At 45.2% G+C, this 14,804-nt stretch overlaps 1 pseudogene; it reads right to left on the bottom strand.

Moving 5' to 3' along the window:
* Positions 1–4,957: 4,957 nt before the first annotated feature.
* LOC136499507 (uncharacterized) overlaps positions 4,958–14,804 on the bottom strand; it is a 35,256-nt pseudogene continuing 25,409 nt past the window's right edge.

Below are 14,804 nucleotides of genomic sequence, written 5' to 3'. Positions count from 1 at the left end.
GTCCCATCCCATGTAACAGAAACGCGCCCGCCATACCCGTGTAACAGGAGGACCGTTACCCGCCGCGTCGTAACAGGCAGGAGCGTGCCCGCCTCACGCAGTCTGCAGGATGTGCGCCATGGAGGCATCTACCGACCTCAGCTGCCTGCACAGGTGACCCACGGTGACGTCCCCAGCAGCAACAACAGACGACTACATCAGGCCGTTGCCCGCCAGCCATCGGGGCCATTGCAACATGTGCTCCTCTAGATCTACTTTTGAAATATTCAGTTGAAACAATCGTAACATATGACTAAAAATAGATGAAACACTTAAAACATATGATTGAAACATGCATATATAGATATAATAACATATGCAACATCGAGATCTACTTTTGCAACATCCAGATGAAACACCCGAAACACTTGAAACATTTATGTTATGCGACATCCAAATATATTTCTGAAACACCCAGATGAAACACTTGAAAACATACGTCTGAAATAATAGAATCACTTGAAACATATGCTTACAACATACTTAGATTGCCATTGCAACATATGCAACATCTCATATAAACTTTTACAACATCTATACAAAACACTTAAACATAAGTCTGAAAAGCCTGAAACACTTGAAACATAGCGTCGTCCGGCAGTCATGGTCCTATCTGGTGGGAGAACTTTGGTAACTAGCAAGCTTGGGTCAGGGGGGCATCAAGAGCAATGACCCTAGCGTAAACCTAGGTGCAGGCGTAGGCCTCTGATCCCCTTCTTGCCGACGGCTTCGTGGATGGGGCGCAGGTGCCAGGCCTCTCGAGGCCTCCCCAGGCACAGGCATAGGCCTCCTCTGCCTCCCTGTCCACGACGAGCGAGGTGGATGGTGGTGTGGCACGGCACGGCGCGGGATGGTTGCACAGGAGCGAAGAAACTGGCGGACAAAGATGGGGAGAAAGGAGCATAGGATAGATGAAGACTTGCTAAGCGCGTGCAGGAAGGCAGAGAGTCTGAGAGTAAGGGAGCGCAAGGGGCGACGGGTCCTAAATTGCGTCTGGAGTATTCTGGAGCGGACAGAAAAGCCCACCAGCCTGCCTTGTTGTTTCGTGGATGGGCCGATATATTTTGGGTGGTCCAAAGTTGGACGAAGCGTCCGTCCATCCGGACGTCACGTAAGCAGCATTATTTGTGGTTCACAGTTGGACGAAGCATCCTGTACGTACCGAACGTCAGGTAAGCAACATTATCCATATTAATTAGGTCAGTCTCAGTGGAGGAATTTTATAGTGTTGTTTCCAAAAATACCACATCAAATAAAATGCAATGAAACTTGAACTGAAACAATCACTCTCAATGTATAGTTTCATTCTATAAGTTTCATAAACATTTAATTCCTTGACTCATTGTGAGTTGGTAACCGTGCCAGGAGAGATTCATCCCCATAAAATTCATTTCTTTGCTCTTCTTAAATATGGTGCCACTTCATCAAAATACCTACCAGACTGCTTATTAAGGCTGTTTGGAACTGTTTCACTCCACGTTTTTTTCAGCTCGACTCCACGTTTCTCAGTCAAACAGATTCAGCTCCAGGGAAATAAGGTGGAATTGTGAAAGCATTTAAAGAGGTGTTCCATAAACTCTAGGTTTTTTTTTGAGTTGCTCTACGATAGAATTTGTGGTGCAGTCCCAACACCCCCTAAAATGCGGATGAAACTGGGATAAAACTCCCACTAAGACCGGACTAAGTGTGATTCTTCGTTATATGGATTAGTAACCGTCACGTTCTCACACGTCACCTACTGCCAAAAAACAAAACATCAATCAAACAGGTAAGACATAAATTTAAATTGCTTTTTCAGAAACAACTGTTTGTGTACACTACAATTTTTGCAGCACTGTAGACCCCCGCTTCAGCTTTTCTAAATGTGTTGGAAGAGATGCCGTTTCACGGGTATTTCAAGACAGGTAGAGGGAGAAGGTATGCTTTGTAGTTGAACTTATAATTTTTCAACAACATATATACTTTATATTTGTTTTTTCAAAGCTTGCATTTTACAGTAGTTTTTTCACAGCTCAGAACTTAACTAAGCAGAGTCAAGCAACCAGAAATATATAGAAATAATTCGTGGCAAGAGTCCTCACAAGCAAAAAAACATATAATCCCAGCGACCGTGGCCATCCCTGGTGAACCAGAGTCCACAAACATTCAGGAAACCGGCTGTTTACATCTATTGTCCACCAAGAACAAATGCATACCAAGTCTGATGGAACCATCCATGTGGTGAATCGTGATGGCTAGTCTGCATCCCAGTTGGGTGTACGTATGCGTCTACGTATAGTTTTGCACCTGTAAACCAACTCCAGAAACTTGCGCTTAGCTTGAAGTTGATCGATTCCAGTGGGCATGTGATTGATGTTCCAACACAAATTCTCAAAAAAATGCTGTCAGATGATGAGGATGCATAAACAGACGCAGCAGAACACACAGTCCTCCATGCGTAACGAAATGGACAGCAACCAGGGCCTCCTCGCGTCCCCTGCCATTTGGAAGGAAACCTGACGCGTGCGCGGTATGGTCGCGCGTCCCGTACGTTCACGCCTGCACGGTGTCAACCTGGCCTCCAATGCAGATGCAGACGGCACACATTGCATCCCCGTGCTGACGTCCGGGCAGCGGGTGGTTCAGTGGTTGCGTTTCCCCACGCGGAGGGCCCCGTGCACTCAGCCGTGGATGACTCGAGGTCCGACCCCTGCCCAGTCTGCCTTGCAGGCCTTCCGCTTCCTCTCCGAATCCAACTACACCTATGACCACGTTCAAATACTAACATCAACATCGAAGGACACTCATGTATATGCTCACCTGAACATCTTAAATACAGTTTGAGGACTAAAACGGTAGTTTTGAAAGTTCAGAGAAGAAACTGAGCCTCTAGTAATAATTAAGGGACCAAAATGACTATTCTGTCTAAGTCCTACGTTACGTTGCCTGCCACTAGACGTGGACCTTGGGCTTGGGCTCAAACTCAACGGGGATCCGGTCGACCTCGAAGTCGAGCTCACCAGCCTGGAGATGATCCAGTCAAGCCGGGGGCGCTGGCAGAGCCCGCCGGATGAGAGGGTTCCAACCTTGATGGAAGCGACCCTACCTAGGAGGGCCGCGGCCTGCGGGTGGCATCCTAGGGAAGGTGCGGGTGGACATCGACTCTGGTAGGCGGCGCAAGGGGGCTTCAGGTGGGATCTTCGAGATCCACTCCCTCCTCGCCGTGCTACTGACCGACCCACTGTGCCGAACATCAAAGTGGGCATTGGACGCACCACCGCTGGGTGCAAGATATGGCTGGGATTGGGTGGATAGTCAGTGGGGTGCGGCATCTGTGTGCAGAGGATGGAGAAGTGGGTAGGAGGCAGGCGGCGTGTGGACTCTGGAAGCTGATAAGCGGGAGGGAGGAGGGAGGGTTAGGGATTAACTAGGGTGTGGGTGCCTACGGGGCGTGCTATGCGCCGACCTAGGTGGCGCCTAGTCACGCGACGACTAGGGCGGCGATTGGGCCTCGCCCTGCTCCGCACAGCCCATTGCAGCCCACCATCGCGCTGCCCACTGCTGCCCATGGCTTCTACCTCCTCACGACGCGCCGACGCCACCACTACAAGAATCCTATTAATCCACAATGGAAAATTTCTGTCACGAATCACAAAAAACTGTCACCAAGCAACATTTGTGATGGTTCTAGATATCATCATAGATTGAGCATCACTGATTAACCTGTGTGATGGTTTATCGAAAACCATCATGGATTAACGAAATCGGTGACGGTCTTAAACCGTCATGGTAGAGCCCGAGGCCTAGTTAGCCCAGCCCAAGCCCATTTCCTGCAATGAAAATAACCGTCATGGATGAATTGCCACATCATCATTGATGCTTACATGGATACTTTCGTGGACACTACCTCAGCCCATTTATTAACAGGCTAAAATCAAAGATGGGCCAATTTTTGGCCCAATTTCTGCCATTTTCGCCGCTCTTTTTCAGCCATTTTGGTAGACCAAATTTAGCCATTTTGCTCCCCAATTTTATCACCAATTTTTAGTGCACTTTTTAGCCCACTACTACAGCACACACAACCCATATACACAGCCCATTTTCGCACATACAGCCCATATACACAGCACATACAACTAATACTATAACAGCACATCCATGGTGAAACAGCCGAGGTAGTGGCGTGCCGCGAGGGCCTGGCTTTAGCCAGTGACCTTGACCTCCAAACGCTCCAGGTGGCAAGCGACTGTGTCAATGCAGTAAGAAACATCCATGGTGAGGGTTTTGGGAGGTACGGGGCCAATCGTCTTGGAAATCAGTCCCGGACGGGAAGCTTCACAAGAATGGAGTTTGTTCATGAAGGCAGACGCTACAATGTTGATGCTCATTGTCTAGCTAGAGCTCTGTAAACTTTTCGGTAGGAAGATATGTTTGGTTTGTTGCTCCTCCTAATGGAGTTTGTACCACTTATCCTGATAAATAAAGAAAGGTGACGCTTTGCTCAAAAAAAGTAGCACATCAAATAAATAATCTTATGTTTCCATCCAACATCATATCACATGAATTTTCATCCAACATTAGATTACATAAGTTTTCATCCAACATTAGTTAGCATACAAAGTTTCATCAACCATCCCATCAACCTTGCAGTTTACCATGGCACATAAGCCAACATAGATACTTCCAAAAAATGCATACAACTTCAGCCATGTATGCAGCAGCAGCAAGTTCATAACATCAAAGAAGTGCCACAAGTTCATAGTTATTTGTTGCAGCAGCAGCCAACATACAAATGCTTGCATGCAGCAGCAGCAGTAGACCACCATGTATAGCTTAACTTGGTCGAAACTGACTTGACACAAGTTAGCAGCAGCAAAATGCATGAAGTTAGTAGCAAAAAATATACCACCATGTATAGTTTAACTTGGTCGAAATTGATTTAGCAGACATTCAATTTTGCTTCCATATAAAATTGATTCTTCTTCATCTCCTCTTGATCCTTGATCCTTTCCTCCTCATATTCTTGGACTTTCTTTGACAAATCAGCCACTTGTACACAAAGCTCAGCATTTGCCCTCTTCTCTGTTTCCAGTTCGGCCTCAGTGTTCTGTTCGCTTGATCTTGGCCGTGCATTCCGATCCCCACATTCTGTAAGATCTGATTCTTCTTGGTGTTCTCAGCAAGCACATCACTTATAACCTTAGTAGCAGACTTGGGTTCCTCACCATCTGTAGGTGCTGACAGTTTGTTTCCCATTTGAGTCTAGCAAGAAAGTAGCAAACATGGTTGATGATGATGCGAGACAATTTAAAATCAAGCATTACAAAGAGCAAAGTTTGAACGCTGCCATACAATAGCCTCCTGTACAGTAGGGGTGTAGCCTTTATTTTTCTTGCTATAGTGGCACTCCCTGAATAAATCAAATGCATCTGGTTCTTGATCATTGTATTTATCTCCCTGAAAACAACATTTATATGCAGTATGAAATTGGCATTACTGAATTTTGTTAAACTAAATTTGAAATGCATAAATCAATAAAGCTCGCAGGTTCACATTCACAGCTTCTCAACATCAAAGAAGTGCCACAAGTTCATAGTTACTTAACATAAACTAATACATTGCTACAATAAAGAAACACGAAATGGCACAAGATCATAGCTACTAAATAGTCAAAGAAGTGTCGCACACAAGTTCAAAGAGCTTTCACAAATAGCTTGAACCAAAATAAATTCACTCAGCGGGCTGATGTTTTGAGATGATGTTAACACAGCAATTTTCTTTTCTAGGTTCTAGTTTACTGCAGCAGTAGCTTGAACATTAGTTGTAGGTGTGCTGCTGCTGCTACTGCATGAAGCACACCTATAGCAAGTGTTCATCTGACAAAATAAGTAGCAACTAGTTGCAGCTAGCTATGCAACTAGAATGTATAGGAGTATAGGACCATGCTGCAAGTATAGTGGTAAACCAAAAGTAAAATTGTCATTTGTACATGCTGAATCAAAATACTTGCTTGTACCAAATTTTACAAACACAATTTTCTGGGGCTAGGGGTACCTGCACCGCCCTTGTATATGACCATCGCCAAGCTATCGGCCCAGCAACCGTCAAGGAGGAGGCCCGTAAGGGCTGACACAGGTCGACCAACGTAGAGATCAAGGCAAACCAAGGCAGGCGTATCTTGACGATAGCTAGGATCAATCTGTTGTAAGCAAACTAGGAATATAATCTGTTAGCCTGATCGCCCCCTCTGTAACCCTACCTCTCCCGCCAATATAAAGGAGGGTAGAGACCTCGGGCTCGGGATCGACATCATCCATCTTCCACCAATTCCATCTACCTCGTAGCTAGGAGCAACAACCCCTATAATTGAGCATACGAATACAAGAGCAGCAGCACCACTGGAGTAGGGATTAGCGCACACCGCGCCCGCAACCAGTATAAATATCTATATCTCGTGTGCTACCATCCGATTCTATCTACACGATCACGTTGTTGGATATTGCCGAAGCAAAACAATCCGACAGTTGGCGTGCCTGGTAGGGCCTTTCGCGTTCAGATTCGTTTTTGTTTCGGATGACTATTCTCTACAGGTCGAGTAAGGGTGTGATCAAGAGGTGGTCAGAAAAGGACGGTCACGGCGCCGCCTCCGCGTGATCAAGGGTTCCATGGCAGTGGCAACTTCAAGACCCGTGCATCATCCATGACGTCATCATCGCCCAATCATCTCTACCTCGCCAAGCTCGGAGACACGATCGACGTAGGACCGCTTCAGCTAGGCACTGTCATGTAAGTCGCTATGCCAAGTCTACTTTCTCTCAATTCTGTCAGGAGTACCACCTCGACACCGCACACATGATCTGGTGGGAATCACACCACCCAGATGATGCACAACCATCACCATCGCTAGACATTGTTTTGCCTAGATTTTTTGACAGGCTTAAGAGCACCACAATGGCATGCGCCTAGGAGCTATTCCCGACGCCCGCGATCAACCCTAACAGGGCTAAGACACCCTGGATAGTGAAGAAAAATCACGAACCCAACTGGCTGAGCATTAAGCGAAGCCAATAGCTGAGTTATCGGGTAAATCTTGGCTACACCATGAACCTTCTGTGTTAGAATCACGGATACCCGGTGGCTCATCTTGCCAAAGATTGTAAGATGTACCGTGCGACAACCGCCACATAGACTCTCTCATGGGACACCCCTTGAGGGGACAATCGACAGCGTAAGGAACACTCGAAACAAACCCTCAAACGAGTGATGACCATTCGTGCCCATATAGGGATCCGATCAAATTCGGGACACGCACCTGCTGTTCGGGAGGCTTATGCCGCGACACCCGGTTACCTTGGTCAGAGCACCCGATCACTTTCGACGAAAGTGACCAACCCGAACACTCGGTCGATGTTGGCAGGTTCCCCCTAGTTGTCAGCGTAATTCTTGAGACTGTTCGTGCCACTAAGATCTTCGTGGATGGAGGAAGTGATTCCAATCTGATATATTGGGGCACTTTCGAAAGACTAAAGATTGGCACGGACAAATTATGCCCATCGAGAGGCCCGATCACCAGAATAGTACCAGGGAGATAGGTGATGCCTCTCAGCATCGTAGATCTACGGGTTATGTTCGGTGAGGTGGCGAACTTTCAGCTAGGAGATACTCTCCTTTGAGGTTGTAGGATTTTTAGGACACTTATCATGCCATCCTCGGCATACCATGTTTCGTTAAATTCATGGCTGTCCCTCACTATGCGTACCTAAAGATGAAGATGCTGAGTCCTAACGGTGTCATCACGATCTCTAGGGGATCTTCAAAATGCTTATCAATGCGATCTACTCTCATCGAGAATGTGGTCCAAACGTTGGATCCTGGCGCAGCGCAAGCTGGACTATGTCCTCACAGCAAAGACAGGACTCAGGGGCTCCGACGCTAGCGCCACCGCGTCTCTGACTTCAACATTCCACCTCTCAAAGAAAGGAGGCCTGTCACCAGCCCAGTTCATGCCCCTCGAAACCAACCGTGGCACCGTCATTCATGCCTGGGGAAGATTCGAGGAAGGTCCGCTTGGAGAAAACTGACCCGAGTAAGACCACAAACATTGGAGAGTAGCTTGAACAAGGCACAACAAGACTGAAACTCGTCAAATTCTTGATTGACAATTAGGGACATATTCACCTAGAAACCTTAGACATGCCTGGAATCCCCGAGGAAGATCATCGAGAATTCTCTGAGCATCCAGGGCCGATGCCAAGCCGGTCAAGCAATGCTTCAGATGGTTTGATGATGAAAGGCGCAGGGCTATAGAAGAAGAAATAGCCAAGCCTCCTCGACGCTGGGCTTCATTAGGGAGGTCCTACATCGAGACTAGCTTGTAAACCCCATCCCAGTGCCCAAGAAGAACTGACAAGTGGAGAATGTGTGTTGACTATACAAGCCTCAACTAGGCATGCCCTAAGGATCCTTATCCCTTGGCCTGTATAGACCAGATCATCGAGTCCACTACAGGATCAAAATTACTCCGTTTCCTCGATGCTTACTCCTGTTATCATCAGATCCGGATGAAAGGGTCCGACCAACTAGCTACTTCATTCATCACCCCTGATCGGGGCATACTAGCTATGTGAAAGTGCAATCAAGCCCTAATTGTGGGTTTTGGTGATAATGACCACACAATTAGAGAACTAATGAGATTTATTGAGATGACAAGCAGGGAATTTATATTTGAGGATGCTACACGAAACGGAGGAGCCCCCAATTACAAATATAGATGGCTTCAAACTCAAAAGAGGTTTAAGATTCTTTTATATCTTTAATTTAAGTATAAGAAAAGCCATACTATAAAGGGGGCACAATGCTTAAGCTAATATGTGCTACCAAGTGCTCAAACAACCACATGCATCCTTAGATTCACAGCCAAGACAATCTACACTTCACTATTACCCTTGCTGTCTTGCTGGGTGCCAGCTTCAGCTCGCCTGACCCCTTGGTCATGGGTTCCAGCTCGCTCGACCTCTTGGTCATGGGCTCCCATTCGCCTGACCTCTTGGTCGCGGGCTCTGGTTCGCCCAACCTCTTGGTCGCAGGCTTCAGTTCGCCTGACCTCTTGGTCGCCGGTTCCATCTCGCCCGACCTTGAGGTCACGGGCTTTGTCTTGCCTGACCCCTTGGGTGCGAGCTCCATCTTGCCCGATCCCTTGGTCACGGGTTTCGTCTCGCCCGACCTCGAGGCCATGGGCTTTGTCTCGCCCGACCTCTTGGGTACGGTGTTCGTTGTGGGCTAGGGGTATATATACCTTTCCCTTTCCTCCCTAATAGCAATCTATGATTTAAGTGACCATTGGGGGCTGGGGGGTATATATACCTTTCCCCTTCCTCCCCAATGGTAACAAATGAACTAACCAGCTCTCTTCTTCCTCACTTGAGCATGCCCAAAATAGAGCAGGAGCTCTCTCTCTCTCTTACTCCATTGTTGACCTCAAGCCCTCAAGCAAATCCATTGATTTTCTCATCAATCCTTGAGGAAAAAGGGTCCCAAACTCAATTAGAGAGCAGCTCCATTGATTCCCAAACTCTAAAGAGCACTTGGTTCACGTTTTGGCCGGTGGTTGTGTTTGTTACTCTTGGAACTTGGCTCCTAGCTAGGCTAGAGCGTCAGCCCATGGAGCTTGCCAACTTGTGTGGAAGCCCCAAGAGGTTTGTAACCATCTTTTAAAGCTAGTAAACTCACTCCTCATCTCAAGAGTTAATGTCTCTTGACTTGAGAACTGAGGAAGGGCTAGAAAGCTCTAAGCCTTAGTGGCTAACCTCAACAACATGGAGGTAGGCAAGCCTTGGTGGCGAGCTGAACCATAGGATAAATCATTGTGTCACTTGTGCTTGATTTACATACTTGCATGACTATATTATTGATTGAGGTGATTTCTAGAGTTTGAGGCTAATCTACTTGTGTGTGGTGTTGCCACCACTTTCAGTCGTCGATCTGTGATCTACTACTTGTAGGAAGCTAAGAAATTTACCTAATCTAATTTTTGTTGGTAGATTTTGAACTATGAACTAATCTCTCCTGTAGGTGCGGCAGTGCCGAGCTCACAAAGCGGCAGTGTCAGCGGGTGAATTTGACTTCGGTTTGAGTTGAATTTTTATAGGCCTATTCACCCCCTCTAGGCGTTCCAGAGATCCTACAAGTGGTATCAGAGCAGGTTACCTCATGTGCGCTTCACCGCATGAGGTATGGAGCCTAGGGGAGGATCCGATATTGTGAAGCCCATCAACATCAATCCAGAGGACGTTGGGTTGCATGACAACAACAGCAGTGAGCTTAGCGCCTCTACAACAAGCAACTCCATGCTCCATGTAGCTAGAGGCAACCGATGCCGAAAAAGCTCAAATGAAGAAGAAAGAAGAAGAAAAAGAGCAGCTAGAAAAGAGAAAAGAGAAGCAAGAGAGAAGAAGAAGAAGGAGCATCAGCGGTTAGAAGAGAAGAAAGCAAGAAAAGAAGAAAGAAGACTCAAGAGAGAAGCTAGAAGAAAAAGAAGAGAAGCAAGAAAGAAGAAGGAACAAGAAGCAAAAGCCTCCAAAGCATCTTCAAGTGAGCTATCTAGCAACTCCGAAGATGGTGATGATGATGAGTCCTACCGAGTGCATAGCAAGAGGGACAAGAAAGGAAAGGGAAAGAAGAATGATGACAACAAATATGCCGCATGTATCCTTTAATTATTCTTCTATGTCTATGACTAACCATGATCGCAAGTCTTTCAATAATGTGCCCGTAGGCAAGTTACCTCATTGCGATGGGACTAACTTTGCCAAGTGGAAGCACTTGATGAGAGCCTATCTTATAGGTCTTCATCCTAGTCATTTAGAAGGTTGTTTGCAATGGATTTGAGCCACCGGTTGATCCTAAGAATCCAACACTAGAAGAGATGAGAATCATTCACCTAAATGGTCAAGCCACAAGTGTGTTGCTTAGTGCCTTGGATTGTGATGAGTACAATTAGAGTGATTAGAGTTGATGTTGCCTAAGCAAATATGGGACACTTTGCACCTAGCACATGAAGGGGTTGACAAAGTGAGAAAGGCAAGAATTGACTTGTTGATCTCAAAGCTCAACTAGTTTGTAATCCTAGGATGGAGAGGGGCCACAAGAGATGTTTGATAGGTTGATGACAATGGTGGGCAAGATTAGAGGCTATGGTTGTGATGAGCTAGATGATCATAAAGTTGTCAAGATTATGTTGGAAGCTTATTCACCTAGAAATAAGACCGTAGTCACTCTAATTAGTGACAAGAAGAAGTTTGAGTACTTCACACCAAATGATGTACTTGGGAGGATCTTGACCTTTGACATGCAAAGAGAAGAAGCAAATGAGAGGAAGAAGCTTGGAGAATTGCAAGCAAAGCTAGAAGGCATCAAGATCAACAAGGATATAGCTCTCAAGGCCAACAAATCAAGCAAGCAAGGCTCTACTAGCAAGTCCAAGACCAACAAGCAAGCTTCAACTAGCAAGCCCAAAGCAAGCAAGCAAGTTCAAGAAAGAATAGAGACCACCTCATCCTCTAGTGAGAGTGAACATGATGATGGCTAATATGAGAAAGTGAATGATGTTGGTCTCTTTATGAGGAGGTATCACAAGGGGCTAAACAAGCAAGGCTACAAGGTAGTGAAGAGAAGCTTTCCAAACAAGAAAAAGAGGACATGCTACAATTGTGGAAGCACTGATCATTTCATTGCAAAGTGTCCATATGAGATCAAGGACAACAAATACATGAAGGACAAGAAAGAGGAGAAGGCTGACCGTAGAAAGAGCAAGAAGTACATGGGAGAGGCTCACATTGGGCATGAATGGGACTCAACTAAAGAAAGCTCAAGTGAAGAAGATGAGAAAGTTGCAACCATTGCTATCCATGAGCCATCTTCTTCACCAAGACTCTTCACAAACATGTCCGATGATGACTACTACTCCCCTCACATTTGTCTTATGGCAAAGGGTGAGAAGGTAAAATCTAAATCCAAGGCTAAAGCTCCTCCACCTCCACCTCCTAGTGATATCTCTAGTAGTGATATTAGTGATAGCTCTAGTGATGATGAATCTAGTGATGAAGAAATAAACATTATAACTAAAAATTTGAATGGAAAGACCAAATTATTCATCACTAAGCTAATGGAGGACTTAGAGAGTGTCCAAGCCGAGCTAGAATCTAGAGAAGAGACTCTTATCCAACAAGAGGATCTCTACATTGCTAGCAAAGAAGCTCTAGCATTAGAGAGAAGTGAGGTGGAATCCTTGTGCAAGGCCTTGGCCAAAGAACAAGGGGACCATGCTATCACAAAGAAAGAAAACATTGCTCTCAAGAAAAAGTATTGTGACTTAGATAAAAAGCACAAAGAACTTGAGCTACAATATAACATTGTTTGGGACAACAACTCACATCCCTCTAAGGCAAAGGATGCCTCTACTACCTCCACTAGTTAAAGTTGTGGAAAATGTTATAGTATTGATTTGAATGCTTATTCCACTAACCTTGCAAACATGAAGGCAATGACAAAAGAAATTGCTAGACTCAATAAGATCATTGGCAAGGGCTGCTTGAGTGGTAAGGCTCAAGTAAGTGACAAGAAGGCAAATGATTCAGAAGTACTTCAATTCAAGCAAGGAAGACACCCCTCAATCAAGCATGGGCTTGGGCACACTGCAGGAGACAAGACAAATGGAAGAAAGATCATAAATGGCTATGAGTGTGTCAAGTTTGAGAGGAAGGAAAGAGTTGGTATAGATCAACCTGCACAGACAATGGCAATGCCATAGTCCGAGAGCAGGCAGTGCCGCAGTGAAGGCCGATTGTGCCACTCCCCACAAAAATGGGAAGGCTACTAATTCTGCTCCTGATTAAACTAAGCCCAAGAAGAAGGTGTCCCGGTAGAAACAGGTTCAATAGAAGCCAAAGGAATCAATGTGGGGCACTATGAACAAGTATGCCTACCAACCAATGTTTCAACCACCTCGACAAAGCTTGTCTTCTTGTTTTGTTTTAAGGAACAACAACAGTGGAAAAGTGGTTGCCAAATATGTTGGAAAGGAAGCCAACACATATAGGAATACTTCTATTTGGGTTCCTAAATTTCTTATGACTAACATGCAAGGCCCCAAGTCAAATTAGGGGACCTAAATCAAGCAACTAAATCTGTTTTGCAGGCATACTCCTTCGGTGGATCAAGTTGGGTGCTTGATAGTGGATGTACAAATCATATGACTGGAGAAAGGAGTATGTTCTCATCATATATCCCTGAAGATGGACTCAAATGAAAATATTGTCTTTGGAGACAACTCTAAGGGGATGTGATTGGTCTCGGTAAAGTTAGCTATAACCCTTGAGCATTCAATTACAAATGTTTTACATGTTGATTCGTTAGGTTACAATTTGTTGTCCGTCTCTCAATTATGCAAGATGGGCTTCAATTGTCTCTTTATGGATAAGGGTGTGGAAGTCTTTAGAAGGGAGGATTTCTCTATTGTCTTTACAGGTCATTTAAAGAACAAGCTTTACCTAGTTGATTTCAACAAAAGTAAAGCTAATCTTGAGACTTGTTTAGTTGCAAAATCTAGCATGGGATGGCTTTGGCATCGCCAACTAGCCCATGTTGGGATGAGGAACTTGGCCAAACTTCAAAAGGACGAACACATCCTTGGGCTAACAAATGTCCACTTTAAGAAAGATAGGATATGTAGCGTTTGTCAAGCCAGAAAGTAAGTTGGCATACCTCACCCACCAAAGAGCATCATGACCACGACGTAGCCATTGGAGCTCATACACATGGATCTCTTTGGACCGGTCGCCTACCTAAGTATCGGGGGTAATAAATATGGTCTTATTATTATTGATGATTATTCCCATTTCACTTGGGTATTTTTCTTGTTTGACAAATGTCAAGTTAGAGACAAAGTGAAGACTTTTGTTAGAAGAGCTCAAAAGGAGTTTGGTCTCCCCATCAAGAAAATGAGAAGCGACAATGAGACCGAATTCAAGAACACCCAAGTTGAGGGGTTTCTTGATGAAGAAGGCATCAAGCATGAGTTGTCAACTCCATACACCTCTCAACAAAATGGTGTAGTAGAGAGGAAGAATCATACACTAATTGACATGGCAAGGACAATGCTAGACGAGTACAAGACTTTGGACCTCTTTTGGTGTGAAGCCGTCAACACCAGCTTGTCATGCCATCAACCAGCCTCTACCTACACAAGAAGTTGAAGAAAACTTCATATGAGCTTCTAACCTGGTAACAAACCAAAGGTGTTCTACTTTAGAGTGTTTGGGAGCAATGTGTTTCATACTTAATAAGAAACCCAAAACCTTCTAAGTTTGCACCTAAAGTTGATGAAGGTTTTCTTCTTCAGTTATGGATCAAATGAGCATGCCTATCGTGTTTTCAACAAAACCACTAGGAGAGTTGAAATAGCGATATACATGACATTTGATGAATCTAATGGCTCTCAAGTGGAGCAAGTTGATTCAAGTGTTGTAGGAAAGGAGGATCCACCATGTGAAGCAATCAAGCAATTGGCTATTGGTGATATAAGACCACAAGAAAATGAAGTCACTGAAGTGGAGGTTGCCTTAAGCTAATGATGAACAAAGTTCTGTTGACGTACCTGATGCTAAGGGGGTGCCGAACCCCTGCTGCAAATCAGCAGAGCGGTAGTGCCACACATAAGAGCAGTAGTGCCGCACTCCCTCTAATAGCAGCAGCAAGTCAAACTCTGATTCAAGGACAGAACCTATAAC

The sequence above is a fragment of the Miscanthus floridulus genome, chromosome 13 (assembly GCF_019320115.1).
Source record: "Miscanthus floridulus cultivar M001 chromosome 13, ASM1932011v1, whole genome shotgun sequence".
Taxonomy (NCBI): Eukaryota; Viridiplantae; Streptophyta; class Magnoliopsida; order Poales; family Poaceae; genus Miscanthus; species Miscanthus floridulus.
The sequence above is the reverse complement of the archived record's forward strand: the minus strand, read 5'-3'. Positions and strand labels throughout refer to the sequence as shown.